The 7675-nt window shown below is 47.1% G+C and overlaps 1 pseudogene; it reads left to right on the top strand.

Annotated features, from left to right (window-relative positions):
* The first annotated feature begins 5947 nt into the window (after window positions 1-5947).
* On the top strand, window positions 5948-6066 carry LOC134930438 (5S ribosomal RNA; annotated as a pseudogene).
* Window positions 6067-7675: the final 1609 nt, after the last annotated feature.

The raw sequence follows: 7675 nt of genomic DNA on the forward strand, positions 1-7675 counted from the left end.
GATCCATGAGATCCGTGCATGTATATCAGTGGGAAGGGGTGGGAAAGTGCTTATTTTTTTAAAAAAAATTGCGTGGGGTCCCCCCTCCTAAGCATAAGCAGCCTCGGGCTCTTTGAGCCGATCCTGGTTGCAGAAATATGGTGAAAAAAATGACAGGGGTTCCCCCATATTTAAGCAACCAGCATCGGGCTCTGCGCCTGGTCCTGGTCCCAAAAATACGGGGGACAAAAAGAGTAGGGGTCCCCCGTATTTTTAAAACCAGCACCGGGCTCCACTAGCTGGACAGATAATGCCACAGCCGGGGGTCACTTTTATATAGTGCCCTGCGGCCGTGGCATCAAAAATCCAACTAGTCACCCCTGGCCGGGGTACCCTGGGGGAGTGGGAACCCCTTCAATCAAGGGGTCCCCCCCCCCCAGCCACCCAAGGGCCAGGGGTGAAGCCCGAGGCTGTCCCCCCCCCATCCAATGGGCTGCGGATGGGAGGGCTGATAGCCTTTGTTGTAAAATAAAAGATATTGTTTTTAGTAGCAGTACTACAAGTCCCAGCAAGCCTCCCCCGCATGCTGGTACTTGGAGAACCACAAGTACCAGCATGCGGCGGAAAAACGGGCCCGCTGGTACCTGTAGTACTACCACTAAAAAAATACCCAAAAAAACACAAGACACACACACCGTGAAAGTATAATTTTATTACATACATACACACATACATACATACTTACCTTATGTTCTCACGCAGGTCGGTCCTCTTCTCCAGTAGAATCCAAGGGCTACCTGTTGAAGAAATTCTACTCACCAGATCCAGTGGTCCAGGCTCCTCGGATAATCCAGGGATAATCCACGTACTTGAATAAAACAAAAAAAACGGTTGCCCGACCACGAACTGAAAGGTGACCCATGTTTGCACATGGGTCACCTTCCCACGAATGCCAGAAACCCACTTTGCCTTCTGGCTAAGTGGGTTTCTTCAGCCAATCAGGGAGTGCCACGTTGTAGCACTCTACTGATCAGCTGTGTGCTCCTGTCCTCACTGACAGGCGGCACACGGCAGTGTTACAATGTAGCGCCTATGCGCTACATTGTAACCAATGATGGGAACTTTGTGCCCTGCGGTTGACCTAAAGTGACGTCACCGCTGAGCAGAAAGTTCCCATCATTGGTTACAATGTAGCGCATAGGCGCTACATTGTAACACTGCCGCGTGCTGCCTGTCAGTGAAGACAGGAGCACACAGCTGATCAGGAGAGTGCTACAACGTGGCACTCCCTGATTGGCTGAAGAAACCCACTTAGCCAGAAGGCAAAGTGGGTTTCTGGCATTCGTGGGAAGGTGACCCATGTGCAAACATGGGTCACCTTTCAGTTCGTGGTCGGGCAACCGTTTTTTTGTTTTATTCAAGTACGTGGATTAACCCTGGATTATCCGAGGAGCCTGGACCACTGGATCTGGTGAGTAGAATTTCTTCAACAGGTACCCCTTGGATTCTACTGGAGAAGAGGACCGACCTGCGTGGGAACATAAGGTAAGTATGTATGTATGTGTGTATGTATGTAATAAAATTATACTTTCACGGTGTGTGTGTCTTGTGTTTTTTTGGGTATTTTTTTAGTGGTAGTACTACAGGTACCAGCGGGCCCGTTTTTCCGCCGCATGCTGGTACTTGTGGTTCTCCAAGTACCAGCATGCGGGGGAGGCTTGCTGGGACTTGTAGTACTGCTACTAAAAACAATATCTTTTATTTTACAACAAAGGCTATCAGCCCTCCCATCCGCAGCCCATTGGATGGGGGGGGACAGCCTCGGGCTTCACCCCTGGCCCTTGGGTGGCTGGGGGGGGGGGACCCCTTGATTGAAGGGGTTCCCACTCCCCCAGGGTACCCCGGCCAGGGGTGACTAGTTGGATTTTTGATGCCACGGCCGCAGGGCGCTGTATAAAAGTGACCCCCGGCTGTGGCATTATCTGTCCAGCTAGTGGAGCCCGGTGCTGGTTTTAAAAATATGGGGGACCCCTACTCTTTTTGTCCCCCGTATTTTTGGGACCAGGACCAGGCGCAGAGCCCGATGCTGGTTGCTTAAATATGGGGGAACCCCTGTCATTTTTTTCACCATATTTCTGCAACCAGGATCGGCTCAAAGAGCCCGAGGCTGGTTATGCTTAGGAGGGGGGACCCCACGCATTTTTTTTGGGGATTTTACATTGTTTAATTAAAAATAAAAAAAAAAAGAACCCCAGCACGGATCACACAGATCCGGCCGAGATTGATTGTAAAAAAAAACGGCAGTGTTTTGCTAATCACTGCCGTAAAATTAGGTAAAAAAAAACGAATGACATCGACATCGGAAGAAAAGAAAAACCCGAATACGACAGCTTAGTAAATCCATCGTAATAAATTCAAAAAGTTGCAGTTTTACACTGTCGATGTCATTCGTGATTGAACTTTGACCTATTTTCGGAAATTACGAATGTTAGTAAATGTACCCCACAGGGGTACATTTACTAACATTCGTAATTTCCGAAAATAGGTCAAAGTTCAATCACGAATGACATCGACAGTGTAAAACTGCAACTTTTTGAATTTATTACGATGGATTTACTAAGCTGTCGTATTCGTGTTTTTCTTTTCTTCCGATGTCGATGTCATTCGTTTTTTTTTACCTAATTTTACGGCAGTGATTAGCAAAACACTGCCGTTTTTTTTTACAATCAATCTCGGCCGGATCTGTGTGATCCGTGCTGGGGTTCTTTTTATTTTTTATTTTTAATTAAACAATGTAAAATCCCCCAAAAAAATGCGTGGGGTCCCCCCTCCTAAGCATAACCAGCCTCGGGCTCTTTGAGCCGATCCTGGTTGCAGAAATATGGGGGAAAAAATGACAGGGGTTCCCCCATATTTAAGCAACCAGCATCGGGCTCTGCGCCTGGTCCTGGTCCCAAAAATACGGGGGACAAAAAGAGTAGGGGTCCCCCGTATTTTTAAAACCAGCACCGGGCTCCACTAGCTGGACAGATAATGCCACAGCCGGGGGTCACTTTTATACAGCGCCCTGCGGCCGTGGCATCAAAAATCCAACTAGTCACCCCTGGCCGGGGTACCCTGGGGGAGTGGGAACCCCTTCAATCAAGGGGTCCCCCCCCCCCAGCCACCCAAGGGCCAGGGGTGAAGCCCGAGGCTGTCCCCCCCCCATCCAATGGGCTGCGGATGGGAGGGCTGATAGCCTTTGTTGTAAAATAAAAGATATTGTTTTTAGTAGCAGTACTACAAGTCCCAGCAAGCCTCCCCCGCATGCTGGTACTTGGAGAACCACAAGTACCAGCATGCGGCGGAAAAACGGGCCCGCTGGTACCTGTAGTACTACCACTAAAAAAATACCCAAAAAAACACAAGACACACACACCGTGAAAGTATAATTTTATTACATACATACACACATACATACATACTTACCTTATGTTCCCACGCAGGTCGGTCCTCTTCTCCAGTAGAATCCAAGGGGTACCTGTTGAATAAATTCTACTCACGAGATCCAGGGGTCCAGGCTCCTCGGCAAATCCAGGGATAATCCACGTACTTGAATAAAACAAAAAAACGGTTGCCCGACCACGAACTGAAAGGTGACCCATGTTTGCACATGGGTCACCTTCCCACGAATGCCAGAAACCCACTTTGCCTTCTGGCTAAGTGGGTTTCTTCAGCCAATCAGGGAGTGCCACGTTGTAGCACTCTCCTGATCAGCTGTGTGCTGCTGTCCTCACTGACAGGCGGCACACGGCAGTGTTACAATGTAGCGCCTATGCGCTACATTGTAACCAATGATGGGAACTTTCTGCCCTGCGGTTGACCTAAAGTGACGTCACCGCTGAGCAGAAAGTTCCCATCATTGGTTACAATGTAGCGCATAGGCGCTACATTGTAACACTGCCGCGTGCTGCCTGTCAGTGAGGACAGCAGCACACAGCTGATCAGGAGAGTGCTACAACGTGGCACTCCCTGATTGGCTGAAGAAACCCACTTAGCCAGAAGGCAAAGTGGGTTTCTGGCATTCGTGGGAAGGTGACCCATGTGCAAACATGGGTCACCTTTCAGTTCGTGGTCGGGCAACCGTTTTTTTTGTTTTATTCAAGTACGTGGATTATCCCTGGATTTGCCGAGGAGCCTGGACCCCTGGATCTCGTGAGTAGAATTTATTCAACAGGTACCCCTTGGATTCTACTGGAGAAGAGGACCGACCTGCGTGGGAACATAAGGTAAGTATGTATGTATGTGTGTATGTATGTAATAAAATTATACTTTCACGGTGTGTGTGTCTTGTGTTTTTTTGGGTATTTTTTTAGTGGTAGTACTACAGGTACCAGCGGGCCCGTTTTTCCGCCGCATGCTGGTACTTGTGGTTCTCCAAGTACCAGCATGCGGGGGAGGCTTGCTGGGACTTGTAGTACTGCTACTAAAAACAATATCTTTTATTTTACAACAAAGGCTATCAGCCCTCCCATCCGCAGCCCATTGGATGGGGGGGGACAGCCTCGGGCTTCACCCCTGGCCCTTGGGTGGCTGGGGGGGGGGGACCCCTTGATTGAAGGGGTTCCCACTCCCCCAGGGTACCCCGGCCAGGGGTGACTAGTTGGATTTTTGATGCCACGGCCGCAGGGCGCTGTATAAAAGTGACCCCCGGCTGTGGCATTATCTGTCCAGCTAGTGGAGCCCGGTGCTGGTTTTAAAAATACGGGGGACCCCTACTCTTTTTGTCCCCCGTATTTTTGGGACCAGGACCAGGCGCAGAGCCCGATGCTGGTTGCTTAAATATGGGGGAACCCCTGTCATTTTTTTCACCATATTTCTGCAACCAGGATCGGCTCAAAGAGCCCGAGGCTGGTTATGCTTAGGAGGGGGGACCCCACGCAATTTTTTTTTTAAAAATAAGCACTTTCCCACCCCTTCCCACTGATATACATGCACGGATCTCATGGATCCGTGCATGCCTATCCAATCACGAATAAAAAAAAAAGGTCTGTTTTTTTTTAGCACTTTTTTACGAGTTGAAATTTTTCACGGCAGTGTTTGTTCTTTTTTGGCTTTGCACTTCTTAGTAAATGACCGAGATTCATACTTAAACAGCCGCGTTTTGACCGATGGTGTATTCATTCGTAATTTTTTACCTGAACTTGCAAAAAATTACGAATGCCCTCATCACTGCCGTGATTAGTGTTTAGTAAATGACCGAGATTAACCGAGATGACACTTTGAAGAAAAAACGGCATCTCGGTCAAAATCGGGAGCTTAGTAAATATACCCCACAGTGTCAATTTTTGCCTGCTATAGACGGGACATGAGAAACATACCCGTCTCTTTTTTATATTCTTGCGTATATCTTTTATCATTATCTGTTACCATATAGATAACTGAGAGCAGATGACATTTTTGTTTGATTGGACACACCCCTCCCCAAATATTTGTCTTTTCTAGTGCAACAGTCCCATATTTTGGGTTGCATTTACAATCATGAATTTTTCTTGGGGGAGTCTTTTTTGGTATATGTGCTATAGCCTTTCCAGTCCAATCCAGCCCACAGCAGGGATTTTAGATATAACATATGTATGTCTCAATTATCAAACAAATTGTCAGTACCTATTGTAAATAACACCTGATCTCTGTGACATTGATCTCTTAATGTTCCCTGCCTAGCGGTACAATATATGGTGGTTATAGGTGGGATCAACTGGTGCTAATTTAACATAGGCTATATTTAGCATATACTGATCGTGTACCCTTACCCTTAACCTACCGTTATCTTCATCTGTAGCCTTAAATTTCCTTATATCAGCGGACTCTCATTTATGATTCACAGGTGAAAACCTGCGTCTAACGTAGACAGCAGATCCGCATTTGCCTTTTTTCTTAAATCTTTAATCGGTGCACTCTCATTGGTGGGTCGACCAATTGCATCAAAAGTTACTACCATACCCCACCGACAGAGCCCGATCTCGTCCGATCTTGGAAGCAAAACGGTGGCGGGCTGGGTCAGTACCTGTGAGGGAGACCCCCAGAGAATACCCGGTGTTGTAATTAATGACCCCCCCCCGACCGGATACCAACAGCAGGATCACCACTTTTTCTCTCCCCCCTTTCTTTTCCCTCCTCTCTTCTGTTTTCTTCTTTTTTCTGCTAGATATCTAAAGCTAAAAAATTAGCTAAACTTATTGTCTCTTAAATACGGGGGCAATTAGCAGGCAACCCCTATATATGTTTATAATTCTGTTACGACACATACTCCTGATAAGACTGGTCCGGTTAATTATGACCCATTGAGGTCTCATTAAAACAAGCTTCGCTTGTGCTGGTTGGTTAGGACTGGATGTAGAACTATAGTGTCTACATCCCCCTACAAGTCTTTTGGTGATAGATTAACCAGAACATTTCCAATTTTTTAAGCACTTTCAGTGTATATAGATATAATATATCCTGTTAGCCAAACATGGTGGAGTATAAGAGTGAGGATTTATTTTAAATGAATCAATAAAAGTTATGTTTTAATAAATAGTCATATAACGAAAACAAGAGTGCACCCACACAAGAGTCTTCTGCAAAGTTGTTTTGTCTCCAGTTTTTCCCTGACTCTGGGTGCACCACCAGGTACTAATAATTGTAGGTATACCTACCATACATATGAACGTAATTCTGGTTCAATAAATTATCTCTGAAATTTTAGGACTGGTGCGGAGTCACAACCCTGTTCATCTTTGTAGTACCACAGCTGCGGCACATACACCTTGTCTGCACCAGCCCCTGACCTCTTGGACTCCTCCAACTTGCAGTTCTCTTTGTCAAAGACTGTCCGTAGATTGGCAATTTTCTTCTGGACCCAGGCCACCGAGGCAGCAGAATAGGTGGCCTTGGAATACTCCACCATGCGGGTATAAGCAGCCTCCCTCTTCTACTTGTTGCTGTAGTCTGGTGAGGACGTCAGCCACAGACACACCTCTTCATGGTACAGGCTGATAGAGTCGGAAAGAAACTCGCAGTTCTCATAGGACATCTGCAGAATGCAAAAAAGGAAAATAATAAAAATGAAAAAAGTTCTATTATTCTGGTTAAATAAAGTTTGTTTTCTAGTTACTGGTGTGAGTTATGTGACATATGTTGTGAGAATACATTGGTGTGCAGGGTGCAGCAGCATAATGGTGGGATGTGGGTTGCAGTGGCGCAGTATAATGGCGTTGAGGGCGCAGCTGCCTGGGGCTTGCAGTGGTGCAGCATTTTGGGCAGTGGGCCTGTATAATGGTGGGTAGAGCAGCATAAACGGTGGGCAGTGTTGGTAAAACAGCATAATAGTCATTGGTGGCGAGTGGCGCAGTATAATGGCGTTTAGGGCACGGCCGCATGGGGCTTGCAGTGGCGCAGCATTTTGGGCAGGGGGCCTGTATAATCGTAGGTAAAGCAGCATAATGGTGGGCAGTGTTGGTAAAAAAGAATAATAGTCATTGGTGGGCAGTGGTATAGCCTGCCTACCTTGTGCGGTGTTTGGGAGCTCAGCAGCATGCTTGCAGCCTCCTCTCCAGTCATGTGCACAGTGAGGGGAAGAGGAGTGTCCAGGAAGTCGGCTCCTGTCTCTACGTATCACACATCGCGGTGTGATACATCGAAAGTGGTAAAAAACAGTATGCAATCACGCCGCAAT

The sequence above is a fragment of the Pseudophryne corroboree genome, chromosome 5, assembly GCF_028390025.1.
Source record: "Pseudophryne corroboree isolate aPseCor3 chromosome 5, aPseCor3.hap2, whole genome shotgun sequence".
NCBI lineage: Eukaryota > Metazoa > Chordata > Amphibia > Anura > Myobatrachidae > Pseudophryne > Pseudophryne corroboree.